The 17786-nt window shown below is 43.9% G+C and overlaps 1 protein-coding gene across 1 annotated transcript in view; it reads left to right on the top strand.

Moving 5' to 3' along the window:
• The window catches only part of LOC128688472 (bridge-like lipid transfer protein family member 3B), a 272927-nt gene that overhangs the window by 17327 nt on the left and 237814 nt on the right, over positions 1-17786 (top strand). The gene's annotated exons all lie outside the window — the stretch shown is intronic.

Below are 17786 nucleotides of genomic sequence, written 5' to 3'. Positions count from 1 at the left end.
ACAGATGTAGATTTATTATTCTAAGAAGATATTATGCCATAATAAATTCTGTTATGGGAATAAAAGTTCAGTAAAGTAAAATACCTTTAATTATTATAATCAGAAAGAAGCGCTAAACCACAAGGATTATACAGCGCAGCAGGGCAGGGAAGGATGCAAGGGTAATGGATAGTAAGAGGGAAAGGGATGATTATTAGGTTATGAAGTGTTGCAGGGCAGTGGATAGTGCAGGGGTAGAGGGTAGCTGGAGATTAAGGTGGAAAGGGCTGAGAAGAGTGCCAGAGACATCATCAGAGTTTGTGTAGTAAATCAGTTGCTGTCAAAAAGGCAGTGAGAGAGTCTGGATTAAAGGAGGGTCCGTCACCAAGAAGGGAAGGTAAGGATAGGGCAGCAGAGCAGAGACGACGTTGAAGGTAAATTCTACGTGCTCGTTGATAGTGGGCAGTCCAACAGAATGTTGCTAACAGATACTGGAACTTGACAATTCTCACAGAGAGGAAAAGGACACCTCTCCATGAGATACCGTGAGTAAGACGAGTGTGGCCGATGTGAAGATGGGAGAGAGTAGTCACCCAACCTCGACACTGATGACAAGAAGACGCCCAGAAACCTATACAGTGGACCCCTCAGCTAAAGATATTAATCCGTTCCTGAAAGCTCATTGTTAGCTGAAATTATCGTTAGCTGAATTAATTTTCCCCATAAGAAATAATGGAAATCAAATTAATCCGTGCAAGACACCCCAAAGCATGAAAAAAAAATTTTTTTACCACATGAAATATTAATTTTAATACACACAAACTGACACCTTTATTGAAGATCTGGTGATGATTGATGGGATGGGAGGAGGGGAGAGTGTGGAAGTTATTAATGTTTAGAAGGGGAATCCCCTTCCATTAGGACTTGAGGTATCAAGTCCTTTTCTGGGGTTACTTCCCTTCTTCTTTCAATGCCACTAGGACCAGCTTGAGAGTCACTGGACCTCTGTCGCACAGCAAATCACAGGGTTGGCACTAGAAGCTTTCTTGGGGCCCATGGCGACTTATTTTGCAGGTACAATCACTAAAAACGCTGTGATAATATGAAATGTTCCGATTGTATGCGTGGATGCGACCGCACTGGCTGGCTTGTAAACACTGGCACCCACGGGACAACCGAGGCACGCTCAAGCCACACGTGGACGCGTCTCGAACGAATCGCATTGGGTGAGTGTTTTAACGTTAGTCGAGGCAAAATTTTTGCGTTAAAATGTATCGTTAACTGGATTTAACGTTAGCTGATGCCATCGTTAGCTGAGGGTCCACTGTACTTTGCTTAACAGAATGAAGTTTATGGAGGAGATCAGACCAACATTTTTGCCAATGGGTGGGAGGTTGGGTAGCAATTACAGCAAAATAGTCCGTGAATGGAACACCTCTGTGAAACTGGGAGGTCATGTACTGCTGACCACACAGCAGCGTCTGCCTCTTCATTGCCCTGTACGTCAACATGACTAGGGACCCAGCAAAAAACATTATCTCAGTGTTTGCTAGAGATACAGCATAACCAAAGTTGGATATGAAGAACTAGGGGGTGAGGTGTATCAAATTTCCATATAGCCTGTAAAGCACTAAGGGAGTCTGAAACAACCACAAATGGTGACACAGGCATAGATGTAATACAGATAAGGGCTACAAGAATGGCATACAATTCAGCCATAAAAATGCTAGCTGAGGGTAATACATAAATGCCCTCACTAAATACCTTTATAAACTAAAGGGTAGATACACTGGGTGAGGGCACTGAACAACACAAGAGGTAGGAAATGTCATTCCTGCATTCTGAACAAGGTGTGGTTGTTGCAGTCAAGAGTGTCATTTGAATTGCAATGTTTGTGCTCCTCTGGCAAGACAGTTATTGAATGAACAGTGGTAAGAGTTTTATTTTTATGCTATCCTTTCTTGGTAGGAGATGGCCAATGAATTGAAAAATTTAAATAGTGTAGTATATTGCACAGCCCAGTAGTGTGTAAGGTGATTAGAGATCATCAGTTGTTGCTATGGAGGTGTATAATAACACACCCACTGGAAAAAATTGATAAATTAATACAGTGGAACCTCAAATATCGAACTTTCTTTGTTCCAGACGGTTGTTTGAGTGCTGTTACCGAACGAATTTATTCCCATCAGGAATAATGTAAATTAGATTAGTTCATTTCAGACCTTCAAAAATACACTTATAAAAGCACTTACAAAAATACACTTACATAATTGGTTGAATTGGGAGGAGTTAGATATTTGAGGTTCCACTGTATCTGAAGGCAGCAGCATTGCAAGCATAGCTTTGCCCCTGCTCCTACAATGGGATAATTACATACACAAGAACTTTTGGTGGTCCACTGCAAAAAATCTTTAAAAGTCTCAGAATTAAAACCAGCCATAGAATCTTTAAGAAAGTTAGATTAATTTAGGTGCAAGCTTCTTTATTTTTTATTGTTGGGTTAATCCTTGAAAAATGTTTGATACAGTATCTGAAATCTGTTTTAGTTCTATTTCTTTGAGTTTACTTAACATACTTTGTCTTTCAAATTCCAAACTGTAGCATTGTAACCTTGCTTTGTGGATTTTTTTTTTTTTTTAATTTATCCTACTATAACCCGTAAACAGTCCAAGCAGATCTATGTTCACATGCGTAGTGCTCCAAAAGTAGATCTATGTTTTTTTTACATATTTTCAAATACAACAAAAAAAAAATAGATCAAAGTTTTTTACACGTTTTCAAATGTAAAAAAAAAAAATCTTTTTTTACATACTTTCAAATGTTGAAAAAACATATATATACGTTTGGACTGTTTACGGGTTATTAATAATGGCAGAATTTCTTCCAGGCATTTCAGTTACTGGTACTGGTTAATTTTTTTTTATTTTTTATTTTTTTTTTGCCACTAGTTCTTAACCATTAAACTTCATTTCAAATATGGAAAATGTTTATTTTATTGTAAACTGCACTTAATTACTTCACTTCAGTGAAAACCAAATTAAATTCTGGATTTAATTTGTTTTTCATAAAAGTTAGGTAGCTAACTGCTGTTTATTGTGAAGTAAATAAACATATTCTGTATTTGAAATGAAGTTTGATATTGGTATAATCAATATATAAGAAAAAATGTACGAACGGAAAGAAACAAGTGATGATATATGTGTACAGGTTAAAACTTGGAATGATGCTTTGTGGTTGTTAAACAAAAGTGAATCTATGTAATATCCATATTAAGTTTTCCTCGCATATTAAGTGATGGTGGAAACAAGGAAAGGGAGTTAATGATTAGAGGGACAAAGGTAAGTATACACACACACACACACACACACACACACACACACACACACACACACACACACACACACACACACACACACACACACACACACACACACACACACACACACACACACACACACACACACACACACACACACACACACACACACACACACACACACACACACACACACACACACACACACAGAGTGATGTATAACCCACCACAGAACAGCAGGAGGCCAAGGCAAGAGTACGACGAGAGCAATAGAGCGATGGTTGACACACTGGCTAGAGTGGCCAGAAGAGCTCATGCATGCAGGGCAAAGCTCCTGATCATGGGTGACTTTAACCACAAGGAGATCGATTGGGAGAACTTGGACCCACATGGGGGCCAAGATACATGGAGGGCTAAGATGATGGAGGTGGTACTGGAAAACTTCATGTGCCAACACGTAAGGGACACTACAAGAGAGAGAGGAGAGGATGAACCAGCAAGGCTGGACTTAGTATTCACCTTGAGTAGTGCAGATATCGAGGACATCACATATGAAAGACCCCTTGGGGCCAGTGACCATGTGGTTTTAAGCTTCGAATACACAGTAGAGCTACAAGTGGAGGGAGAAGCAGGAAGGCCAGGACGAATGAAGCCAAACTACAAGAAAGGGGACTACACAGGAATGAGGAACTTCCTGAACGGGGTTCAGTAGGACAGAGAACTGGCAGGGAAGCCAGTTAATGAGATGATGGAATATGTAGCAACAAAATGCAAGGAGGCTGAGGAGAGGTTTGTACCCAAAGGTAACAGGAATAATGAAAAAGCCAGGATGAGCCCATGGTTTACCCAAAGGTGCAGGGAGGCAAAAACCAAGTGTGCTAGGGAATGGAAGAAATATAGAAGGCAAAGGACCCAGGAGAATAAGGAGAGCAGTCGTAGAGCCAGAAACGAATATGCACAGATAAGAAGGGAGGCCCAAAGACAATATGAAAACGACATAGCAGCAAAAGCCAAATCTGACCCGAAACTGTTGTACAGCCACATCAGGAGGAAAACAACAGTCAAGGACCAGGTAATCAGGCTAAGGAAGGAAGGAGGAGAGACAACAAGAAATGACCGTGAAGTATGTGAGGAACTCAACAAGAGATTCAAAGAAGTGTTCACAGAGGAGACAGAAGGGGCTCCAGAAAGACGGAGAGGTGGGGCACACCACCATGTGCTGGACACAGTGCACACAACCAAGAAGGAAGAAGTGAAGAGGCTTCTGAGTGGGCTAGATACCTCAAAGGCAATGGGGCCAGATAACATCTCCCCATGGGTATTGAGAGAGGGAGCAGAGGCGCTATGTGTACCCTTAACAACAATATTCAATACATCTATCGAAACAGGGAGATTGCCTGAGGCATGGAAGACAGCAAATGTAGTCCCAATCTTTAAAAAAGGAGACAGACATGAAGCATTAAACTACAGACCAGTGTCACTGACATGTATAGTATGCAAAATCATGGAGAAGATTATCAGGAGAAGAGTGGTGGAACACCTAGAAAGGAACGATCTCATCAACAGCAGCCAACATGGTTTCAGGGATGGGAAATCCTGTGTCACAAACCTACTGGAGTTCTATGACATGGTGACAGCAGTAAGACAAGAGATAGAGGGGTGGGTGGATTGCATTTTCTTGGACTGCAAGAAGGCGTTTGACACAGTTCCACACAAGAGATTGGTGCAAAAACTGGAGGACCAAGCAGGGATAACAGGGAAGGCACTACAATGGATCAGGGAATACTTGTCAGGAAGACAGCAGCGAGTCATGGTACGTGGCGAGGTGTTAGAGTGGGCACCTGTGACCAGCGGGGGTCCCACAGGGGTCAGTCCTAGGACTAGTGCTGTTTCTGGTATTTGTGAACGACATGACGGAAGGAATAGACTCTGAGGTGTCCCTGTTTGCAGATGACGTGAAGTTGATGAGAAGAATTCACTCGATCGAAGACCAGGCAGAACTACAAAGGGATCTGGACAGGCTGCAGACCTGGTCCAGCAATTGGCTCCTGGAGTTCAATCCCACCAAGTGCAAAGTCATGAAGATTGGGGAAGGGCAAAGAAGACCGCAGATGGAGTACAGTCTAGGGGGCCAGAGACTACAAACCTCACTCAAGGAAAAAGATCTTAGGGTGAGTATAACTCCAGGCACATCTCCTGAAGCGCACATCAACCAAATAACTGCTGCAGCATATGGGCGCCTAGCAAACCTCAGAACAGCATTCCGACATCTTAATAAGGAATCATTCAGGACCCTGTACACCGTGTACGTTAGGCCCATATTGGAGTATGCGGCACCAGTTTGGAACCCACACCTAGCCAAGCACGTAAAGAAACTAGAGAAAGTACAAAGGTTTGCAACAAGACTAGTCCCAGAGCTAAGAGGCATGTCCTACGAGGAGAGGTTAAGGGAAATCAACCTGACGACACTGGAGGACAGGAGAGATAGGGGGACATGATAACGACATACAAAATACTGAGAGGAATTGACAAGGTGGACAAAGACAGGATGTTCCAGAGATTGGACACAGTAACAAGGGGACACAGTTGGAAGTTGAAGACACAGATGAATCACAGGGATGTTAGGAAGTATTTCTTCAGCCACAGAGTAGTCAGTAAGTGGAATAGTTTGGGAAGCGATGTAGTGGAGGCAGGATCCATACATAGCTTTAAGCAGAGGTATGATAAAGCTCACGGTTCAGGGAGAGTGACCTAGTAGCGATCAGTGAAGAGGCGGGGCCAGGAGCTTGGACTCAACCCCCGCAACCTCAACTAGGTGAGTACAACCTCAACTAGGTGAGTACACACACACACACACACACACACACACACACACACACACACACACACACACACACACACACACACACACACACACACACACACACACACACACACACACACACACACACACACACACACACACACACACTCGACCCCTGCAACCACAAATAGGTGAGTACAAATAGGTGAGTACACACACACACACACACACACACACACACACACTCAACCCCTGCAACCACAAATAGGTGAGTACAAATAGGTGAGCGCACACACACACACACACACACACACACACACACACACACACACACACACAAGAAATGATGGACTATGTAGCAACAAAATGCAAGGAGGCAGAGGAGAGGTTTGTTCCCAAGGGAAACAGAAATAATGGGAAAAACAGAACGAGTCCTTGGTTCACCCAAGGGTGTAGGGAGGCAAAAACTAGAACTAGATGTACTAGAGAATGGAAAAGGTACAGAAGACAGAGAACTCAGGAAAATAAAGAAATCAGCCGAAGAGCCAGAAACGAACATGCACAGATAACAAGGGAGGCTCAGAGACAATATCAAAATGACATAGCATCAAAAGTAAAGACTGACCTGAAGCTGTTGTACAGCCACATCAGGAGGAAAACAACAGTCAAGGACCAGGTAATCAGACTGAGGAAGGGTGATGGGGAATTCACAAGAAACGACCAAGAGGTATGTCAGGAGCTCAGCACAAGATTTAAAGAGGTATTTACAGTGGAAAGCAGTAGGACTCCAGGAAATCAGAACAGGGGGGCACACCAGCAAGTGCTGGATGAGGTACATATAACCAAGGAGGAGGTGAAGAAGCTGCTATGCGAACTTGACACCTCAAAGGCGGTGGGACCAGACAACATCTCTCCATGGGTCCTTAAAGAGGGAGCAGAGATATTGTGTGAGCCATTAACAAAGATCTTCAACACATCATTTGAAACTGGGCAACTCCCTGAGGTATGGAAAATGGCAAATGTAGTCCCAATTTTTAAGAAGGGAGACAGACATGAGGCACTAAACTACAGACCTGTATCACTAACGTGTATGTTATGCAAGGTCATGGAGAAGATCATCAGGAGGAGAGTGGTGGGGCACCTGGAAAGAAACAAGTGTATAATTGACAACCAGCACGGTTTCAGGGAAGGAAAATCCTGTGTCACAAACCTGCTAGAGTTTTATGACAAGGTGACAGAAGTAAGACAAGAGAGAGAGGGGTGGATCGACTGCATATTTTTGGACTGCAAGAAGGCCTTCGACACAGTTCCTCACAAGAGGTTGCTGCAAAAGCTAGAGGATCAGGCACACATAACAGGAAAGGCACTGCAATGGATCAGAGAATACCTGACAGGGAGGCAACAACGAGTCATGGTACGCGACGAGGTGTCAGAGTGGGCGCCTGTGACAAGCGGGGTTCCACAGGGGTCAGTCCTAGGACCTGTGCTGTTCTTGGTATATGTGAACGACATAACGGAAGGGATAGATTCAGAAGTGTCCTTGTTTGCAGATGATGCGAAGTTAATGAGAAGAATCAAATTGGATGAGGATCAGGCAGGACTACAAAGAGACCTGGACAGGCTACAAGCCTGGTCCAGCAACTGGCTCCTTGAATTTAACCCTGCCAAATGCAAAGTCATGAAGATAGGGGAAGGGCACAGAAGACCACAGACAGAGTATAGGCTAGGTGGCCAAAGACTGCAAACCTCACTCAAGGAAAAAGATCTGGGGGTGAGCATAACACCGAGCATATCTCCTGAGGCGCACATCAATCAGATAACTGCTGCAGCATACGGGCGCCTGGCAAACCTACGGATAGCGTTCCGATACCTCAGTAAGGATTCGTTTAATACTCTGTATACCATTTACGTCAGGCCCATACTGGAGTATGCAGCACCAGTTTGGAATCCACACCTAGTCAAGCACGTCAAGAAATTAGAGAAAGTGCAAAGGTTTGCAACAAGACTAGTCCCAGAGCTATAGGGATTGTCGTACGAAGAAAGGTTGAGGGAAATCGGCCTGACGACACTGGAGGACAGGAGGGTCAGGGGAGACATGATAACGACATATAAAATACTGCGAGGAATAGACAAGGTGGACAAAGACGGGATGTTCCAGAGAAAGGACACAGACACAAGAGGTCACAATTGGAAGTTGAAGACTCAGATGAATCAAAGGGATGTTAGGAAGTATTTCTTCAGTCATAGAGTAGTCAGGCCGTGGAATAGCCTAGAAAGTGACGTAGTGGAGGCGGGAACCATACATAGTTTTAAGACGAGGTATGATAGAGCTCATGGGGCAGGGAGAGAGAGGACCTAGTAGCAATCAGCGAAGAGGTGGGGCCAGGAGCTGTGACTCGACCCCTGCAACCACAAATAGGTGAGTACAAATAGGTGAGTACACACACTCACTCACTCACTCACTCACTCACTCACTCACTCACTCCCTACACCTACCTGACGACACTGGAGGACAGGAGAGAGAGGGGTGACATGATAACGACATACAAAATACTGAGAGGAATTGACAAGGGGGACAAAGACAGGATGTTCCAGAGATGGGACACAGCAACAAGGGGACACAGTTGGAAGTTGAGACACAGATGAATCACAGGGATGTTAGGAAGTACTTCTTCAGCCACAGAGTAGTCAAGAAGTGGAATAGTTTGGGGAGTGATGTAGTGGAGGCAGGATCCATACATAGCTTTAAGCAGAGGTATGATAAAGCTCATGGTTCAGGGAGAGCGACCTAGTAGCGACCAGTGAAGAGGCGGGGCCAGGAGCTTGGACTCGACCCCTGCAACCTCAACTAGGTGAGTACACACACACAGGGAGGGTGACCTAGTAGTGACCAGTGAAGAGGCAGGGCCAGGAGCTTGGACTCGACCCCTGCAACCTCAACTAGGCGCGCGCGCGCACACACACACACACACACACACACACACACACACACACACACACACACACACACACACACACACACACACACACACACACACACACACACACACACACACACACACACACACAGCATATGGGTGCCTGGCAAACCTGAGAACAGCGTTCCGATACCTTAATAAGGAATCATTCGAGACACTGTACACCGTGTACGTCAGGCCCATGCTGGAGTATGCAGCACCTGTTTGGAACCTGCACTTGATAAAGCACATCAAGAAACTGGAGAAAGTGCAAAGGTTTGTGACAAGGTTAGTTCCAGAGCTAAGGGGAATGTCTTATGAAGAAAGGTAAAGGGAAATTGGCCTGACGACACTAGAGGACAGGAGGGTCAAGGGAGACATGATAACGACGTATAAAATACTGCGCGGAATAGACAAGGTTGACAAAGACAGGATGTTCCAGGGAGGGGACACAGAAACAAGAGGTCACAATTGGAAGTTGAAGACACAGATGAGTCAGAGAGATATTAGGAAGCATTTCTTCAGTCATAGAGTTGTCAGGCAGTGGAATAGCCTAGAAAGTGATGTAGTGGAGGCAGGAACCATACATAGTTTTAAGACGAGGTATGATAAAGCTCATGGAGTGGGTAGAGAGAGTACCCAGTAGCAACTGGTGAAGAGGCGGGGCCAGGAGCTAGGACTCGACCCCTGCAACCACAAATAGGTGAGTATACACACACACACACACACACACACACACGTATAGTATGCAAAATCATGGAGAAGATTATCAGGAGAAGAGTGGTGGAACACCTAGAAAGGAACGATCTCATCAACAGCAGCCAACATGGTTTCAGGGACGGGAAATCCTGTGTCACAAACCTACTGGAGTTCTATGACATGGTGACAGCAGTAAGACAAGAGAGAGAGGGGTGGGTGGATTGCATTTTCTTGGACTGCAAGAAGGCGTTTGACACAGTTCCACACAAGAGATTGGTGCAAAAACTGGAGGACTAAGCAGGGATAACAGGGAAGGCAGTACAATGGATCAGGGAATACTTGACAGGAAGACAGCAGCGAGTCATGGTACGTGGCGAGGTGTCAGAGTGGGCACCTGTGACCAGCGGGGTCTCACAGGGGTCAGTCCTAGGACCAGTAGTGTCAGCGTGCCTCGTTGTGCTCCCGGTTTTCTCGTGTTTTCACGGTCGCTCTTACGTGCTAGAACTTTAATTGTGTCATCAATCCTATACGATACATCCCTCTAGCGCCTGGAACCAATCTTGGGCGGAAAACATTATATACTGAGTCAAAAAAGGAGAATTAGTGTGCACTGCGTAGCAGAGTTTACTGCCAGAGGGGAATCATAGGCCTATGTCCCGTGTGGAAAAAAATAATAATAATTGAACTTTTCATGTCAGAGGAAAGAAAGTCTCCCTGATATCATTGAGTATACATAGTGTATAGTGTATACTACAGTGGCTCCCTAGTATATTGATGATAAAGGCTAAAGTGTCATTTGAAAACAGGTGAATTTGTAAATGAAGGGATAAGCCTATAGAGGAAGGTGCCAGAAGTCGCCAGAAACTTACCACAGGTCAGCTGTTTTTAATAATCTTCCTGGCCTGCTAGTGTACTCGCATATAATCTAGTGATACCAGTGAATAGCAGAATACAGTGTTGTAGTAGCAACTAACCAGTATTATAATGGTACTTAGTGGAGTGGAGTGACTTTCATTAGTTTCTTTTCTTGAAATACGAGACGTTACTGTGAATTTCATATAACCTGTAGTTACCAGCGGTCGCAATATACACAACGAGAAGCAATTATTACTACAGAAAAAGCGTCCTTCCTCCAAAATTTGCACCAGTCAACTATAGTGATAATATAGCATTTATTGCGGTGGAGACGGAAAAAAAAAAAAAAAAAAAATAGAAAAGCCAGATACAGCGATTGATAAACAAGGAGGTGACCGTTCGTCATTGTAGGAGCTGCCAGATATCACCGGCTCTTCAACACGCAAGTTATACTTTTGTATCAGTCAAATCACATATTACTCGGGTAGATAATTTCCAGTAGATCCTTCATGTGTTAGCTCAAATCACCGACCAGTATGTTTTAAATAAGTGACCCACTGATCAGAGCAGATCGACTGGTCCGAACCCTTGACTGGTCCGAACCCTTGACTGGTCCGAACCCTTGACTGGTCCGAACCCTTGACTGGTCCGAACCCGGGACTGGTTTCAAACAGTTTCGTTGGACAATAAAGCAGACTGTAAACGGATGGGGTTGTAGGCGCCCTTATAAACACAAACATTAAAAATCAGGAACGTGACGGTAAGCTGTCCAATATACAAAAAGAGTTAGAAACAGAAATACAAATAGCTAGAGCTTCATTTAAGGTTATTAATATAATATTCAAGAGGTTGCTAGTAGAATTGCAGTAAATCAACCATTCAAATCATTATGAAGCTGTGTGTAGTCTGTGGTCAGTCAAACAAACGGGCCTCCACATGGATAAATTGTCATTTTTGTGGAAATTGGTGTCACGCCCCTTGTGCAGATATCCCAGAACTAGCTACAAGCAGTATTAAAACAGAGAAGTGTTTCTGGGTATGCCCAAATGAGGAAAATCTGTGGACTAAAATCACAAGGGTATTAAAAGAGGACAACATCAAAGCTGCTTTCATAGAAAACCTGGAAGCTTTCTACAACAGATGGGAACATAAAAAGTCTGGGCTGAATGGTACTGCCCTTGATACTGGCCATGTAGTCACAAACTGTAAGGCTGGAGGTGATGTCCTGGGAGACAGTAATAGTAAAGCTGGAGGTGCTGTCCTGGGAGACAGTAATGGTGAAGCTGGAGGTGCTGTCCTGGGAGACAGTAATGGTGAAGCTGGAGGTGCTGTCCTGGGAGACAGAAATGGTGAAGCTGGAGATACTGTCCTGGGAGACAGTAATGGTGAAGCTGGAGATTTTGTCCAGGTAGTCGGGAATTATACGCAGGAAGGAATACATATAAATGACCTCATAGGGGATAGGAGCCATAGTAGGGAAACAAGTGTAGTCAAAGATAAGATAAAACCAATATTGCAAACTAGAAATACCGCAGGAAATAGCAAACAAGAGGACTCCAATAGCAATAGTGAGGATAAATTACCAAAAACAACTGGTGGGAGCTCCATTGTTGGTGCTAGGGAGGATAGAAGTAAGACAGGGAAACATGCACCAACAGGGAATACAGTCACAGAAACCCAAGGCAAGCGGAAACCAAGCCTGTGCACATACTATGCACTTGGTATCTGCTGGCATGGGAAATCTGGAAAAACAGATGGGACGTGCAACTATGACCACCCTAGAAAATGCCATGCCCATATGACAACAGGAAAATGCAAACTCCCTTCCTGTAAGCTTTTTCACCCTGAAATGTGTACCTCTTCAGTACAGGAAAGACTGTGCTATAACTTAAATTGCCAGGCATACCATCTAAAGGGGACAAAAAGATACAAAACATCCAGGCCATGGGAAAACCTGGGTAGCCACAGCCACTCAAGAGGGAGAGGTTTTTTAGTGCCAGGAAGGAAAAAAAACTGGCAGGAAATGGCAGAAATCGTACACCAAATCCAGTCATTCCTGGAGTGGAACCACAGTCGATGGCCTCCACTCCAAACCAACAGATACAGATACTAATGCCGGAAAAAAAATCCCCCCCCAGTACCAACAATACCACCAGTCCGATAACATTCTTCTTTGCAAATATACAGGGTCTAAAGCCAGCAACAAACAACAAAATACCTTTCATCCGTGGACTGCTTGCAGAGGCAAAGGCAATGTTCGCGGCTTTCACTGAGACCCACATAAAGGATCACTTGGACAATGAAATATGGATCCCAGGTTACAACCTATACAGATGTGACAGAGTGAACAGGCAAAAGGGGGGGGGTTGGCCTGTACATTGCAGAGTCACTTGTTTGCACAGAACTGCTTAATGCCTCAAATGACGTAGTGGAAGTTTTAGCAGTAAAGGTCGAGAACCAAAACCTAGTCATTGTGGTAGTCTACAAGCCTCCGGATGCAACATCCCAGCAATTCCAGGAACAGCTGTTAAAAATTGACCACTGTCTGGAAAATCTTCCAGCTCCTGCACCCAACATCTTGCTCCTGGGGGATTTCAACTTAAGGCACCTAAAATGGAGGAATATAGCAAATAATATTGTTGCAGTAATAACACCAGGAGGCAGCTCTGATGAAAACTCACACTCACACGAGCTTTTAAATATTTGTCTCCATTCACTCCTATCAAACACGCTCACGCATGCCTGCTGGAAGTCCAAGCCCCTCGCACACAAAACCTCCTTTACCCCCTCCCTCCAACCCTTCCTAGGCCGACCCCTACCCCGCCTTCCTTCCACTACAGACTGATACACTCTTGAAGTCATTCTGTTTCGCTCCATTCTCTCTACATGTCCGAACCACCTCAACAACCCTTCCTCAGCCCTCTGGACAACAGTTTTGGTAATCCCGCACCTCCTCCTAACTTCCAAATTACGAATTCTCTGCATTATATTCACACCACACATTGCCCTCAGACATGACATCTCCACTGCCTCCAGCCTTCTCCTCGCTGCAACATTCATCACCCACGCTTCACACCCATATAAGAGCGTTGGTAAAACTATACTCTCATACATTCCCCTCTTTGCCTCCAAGGACAAAGTTCTTTGTCTCCACAGACTCCTAAGTGCACCACTCACTCTTTTTCCCTCATCAATTCTATGATTCACCTCATCTTTCATAGACCCATCCGCTGACACGTCCACTCCCAAATATCTGAATACGTTCACCTCCTCCATACTCTCTCCCTCCAATCTGATATTCAATCTTTCATCACCTAATCTTTTTGTTATCCTCATAACCTTACTCTTTCCTGTATTCACCTTTAATTTTCTTCTTTTGCACACCCTACCAAATTCATCCACCAATCTCTGCAACTTCTCTTCAGAATCTCCCAAGAGCACAGTGTCATCAGCAAAGAGCAGCTGTGACAACTCCCACTTTGTGTGTGATTCTTTATCTTTTAACTCCACGCCTCTTGCCAAGACCCTCGCATTTACTTCTCTTACAACCCCATCTATAAATATATTAAACAACCACGGTGACATCACACATCCTTGTCTAAGGCCTACTTTTACTGGGAAAAAATTTCCCTCTTTCCTACATACTCTAACTTGAGCCTCACTATCCTCGTAAAAACTCTTCACTGCTTTCAGTAACCTACCTCCTACACCATACACTTGCAACATCTGCCACATTGCCCCCCTATCCACCCTGTCATACGCCTTTTCCAAATCCATAAATGCCACAAAGACCTCTTTAGCCTTATCTAAATACTGTTCACTTATATGTTTCACTGTAAACACCTGGTCCACACACCCCCTACCTTTCCTAAAGCCTCCTTGTTCATCTGCTATCCTATTCTCCGTCTTACTCTTAATTCTTTCAATTATAACTCTACCATACACTTTACCAGGTACACTCAACAGACTTATCCCCCTATAATTTTTGCACTCTCTTTTATCCCCTTTGCCTTTATACAAAGGAACTATGCATGCTCTCTGCGAATCCCTAGGTACCTTACCCTCTTCCATACATTTATTAAATAATTGCACCAACCACTCCAAAACTATATCCCCACCTGCTTTTAACATTTCTATCTTTATCCCATCAATCCCGGCTGCCTTACCCCCTTTCATTTTACCTACTGCCTCACGAACTTCCCCCACACTCACAACTGGCTCTTCCTCACTCCTACAAGATGTTATTCCTCCTTGCCCTATACACGAAATCACAGCTTCCCTATCTTCATCAACATTTAACAATTCCTCAAAATATTCCTTCCATCTTCCCAATACCTCTAACTCTCCATTTAATAACTCTCCTCTCCTATTTTTAACTGACAAATCCATTTGTTCTCTAGGCTTTCTTAACTTGTTAATCTCACTCCAAAACTTTTTCTTATTTTCAACAAAATTTGTTGATAACATCTCACCCACTCTCTCATTTGCTCTCTTTTTACATTGCTTCACCACTCTCTTAACTTCTCTCTTTTTCTCCATATACTCTTCCCTCCTTGCATCACTTCTACTTTGTAAAAACCTCTCATATGCTAACTTTTTCTCCCTTACTACTCTCTTTACATCATCATTCCACCAATCGCTCCTCTTCCCTCCTGCACCCACTTTCCTGTAACCACAAACTTCTGCTGAACACTCTAACACTACATTTTTAAACCTACCCCATACCTCTTCGACCCCATTGCCTATGCTCTCATTAACCCATCTATCCTCCAATAGCTGTTTATATCTTACCCTAACTGCCTCCTCTTTTAGTTTATAAACCTTCACCTCTCTCTTCCCTGATGCTTCTATTCTCCTTGTATCCCATCTACCTTTTACTCTCAGTGTAGCTACAACTAGAAAGTGATCTGATATATCTGTGGCCCCTCTATAAACATGTACATCCTGAAGTCTACTCAACAGTCTTTTATCTACCAATACATAATCCAACAAACTACTGTCATTTCGCACAAAATTCAATTTAAACCAGCAAATAATAGAGCCTACTAGACTGGAGAATACACTAGACCTCATATTCACTAACAATGATGATCTGATAAGAAATGTCACCATATCAAAAACAATATACTCAGATCACAACATAATTGAGGTTCAGACATGTATGCGAGGAGCCCCAGACCGACAAAATGAGACTAGTCACGAGGGAGCATTCACCAAATTCAACTTCAATAACAAAAACATAAAGTGGGACAAAGTAAACCAAGTCCTAACCGATATAAGCTGGGAAGATATACTAAGCAACACAGACCCAAACTTATGCCTAGAACAGATTAACTCGGTGGCACTCGATGTATGCACAAGGCTTATTCCTCTAAGAAAAAGGAGGAGTAGATGTAAAATAGAAAGAGACAGGCGCTCCCTTTACAGGCGACGGAAAAGAATAACAGAGCGGCTAAAAGAGGTCAATATATCTGAAATGCGCAGGGAGACACTGGTCAGAGAAATAGCAAGCATCGAACTTAAGCTAAAAGAATCCTTTAGGAGTCAGGAATCGCGGGAAGAACTAAAAGCTATAAATGAAATCGAAAGAAACCCAAAGTATTTCTTCTCCTATGCCAAATCAAAATCGAGAACAACGCCCAGTATTGGGCCCCTACTTAAACAAGATGGGTCCTACACAGATGACAGCAAGGAAATGAGTGAGCTACTCAAGTCCCAATATGACTCAGTTTTTAGCAAGCCGCTAACCAGACTGAGAGTCGAAGATCAAAATGAATTTTTTATGAGAGAGCCACAAAATTTGATTAACACAAGCCTATCCGATGTTATCCTGATGCCAAATGACTTCGAACAGGCGATAAATGACATGCCCATGCACTCTGCCCCAGGGCCAGACTCATGGAACTCTGTGTTCATCAAGAACTGCAATAAGCCCCTATCACGAGCCTTTTCCATCCTATGGAGAGGGAGCATGGACACGGGGGTCGTCCCTCAGTTACTAAAAACAACAGACATAGCCCCACTCCACAAAGGGGGCAGTAAAGCAACAGCAAAGAACTACAGACCAATAGCACTAACATCCCATATCATAAAAATCTTTGAAAGGGTCCTAAGAAGCAAGATCACCACCCATCTAGAAACCCATCAGTTACACAACCCAGGGCAACATGGGTTTAGAACAGGTCGCTCCTGTCTGTCTCAGCTACTGGATCACTACGACAAGGTCCTAAATGCACTAGAAGACAAAAAGAATGCAGATGTAATATATACAGACTTTGCAAAAGCCTTCGACAAGTGTGACCATGGCGTAATAGCGCACAAAATGCGCGCTAAAGGAATAACAGGAAAAGTCGGTCGATGGATCTATAATTTCCTCACTAACAGAACACAGAGAGTAGTCGTCAACAGAGTAAAGTCCGAGGCAGCTACGGTGAAAAGCTCTGTTCCACAAGGCACAGTACTAGCTCCCATCTTGTTCCTCATCCTCATATCCGACATAGACAAGGATGTCAGCCACAGCACCGTGTCTTCCTTTGCAGATGACACCCGAATCTGCATGACAGTGTCTTCCATTGCAGACACTGCAAGGCTCCAGGCGGACATCAACCAAATCTTTCAGTGGGCTGCAGAAAACAATATGAAGTTCAACGATGAGAAATTTCAATTACTCAGATATGGTAAACATGAGGAAATTAAATCTTCATCAGAGTACAAAACAAATTCTGGCCACGAAATAGAGCGAAACACCAAAGTCAAAGACCTGGGAGTGATTATGTCGGAGGATCTCACCTTCAAGGACCATAACATTGTATCAATCGCATCTGCTAGAAAAATGACAGGATGGATAATGAGAACCTTCAAAACTAGGGAGGCCAAGCCCATGATGACACTCTTCAGGTCACTTGTTCTATCTAGGCTGGAATATTGCTGCACTCTAACAGCACCTTTCAAGGCAGGTGAAATTGCCGACCTAGAAAATGTACAGAGAACTTTCACGGCGCGCATAACGGAGATAAAACACCTCAATTACTGGGAGCGCTTGAGGTTTCTAAACCTGTATTCCCTGGAACGCAGGAGGGAGAGATACATGATTATATACACCTGGAAAATCCTAGAGGGACTAGTACCGAATTTGCACACGAAAATCACTCACTACGAAAGCAAAAGACTTGGCAGA

This window comes from Cherax quadricarinatus, chromosome 13 (genome assembly GCF_038502225.1).
Source record: "Cherax quadricarinatus isolate ZL_2023a chromosome 13, ASM3850222v1, whole genome shotgun sequence".
Classification (NCBI taxonomy): domain Eukaryota; kingdom Metazoa; phylum Arthropoda; class Malacostraca; order Decapoda; family Parastacidae; genus Cherax; species Cherax quadricarinatus.
This window is presented reverse-complemented; position numbering and strand designations above follow the sequence as displayed.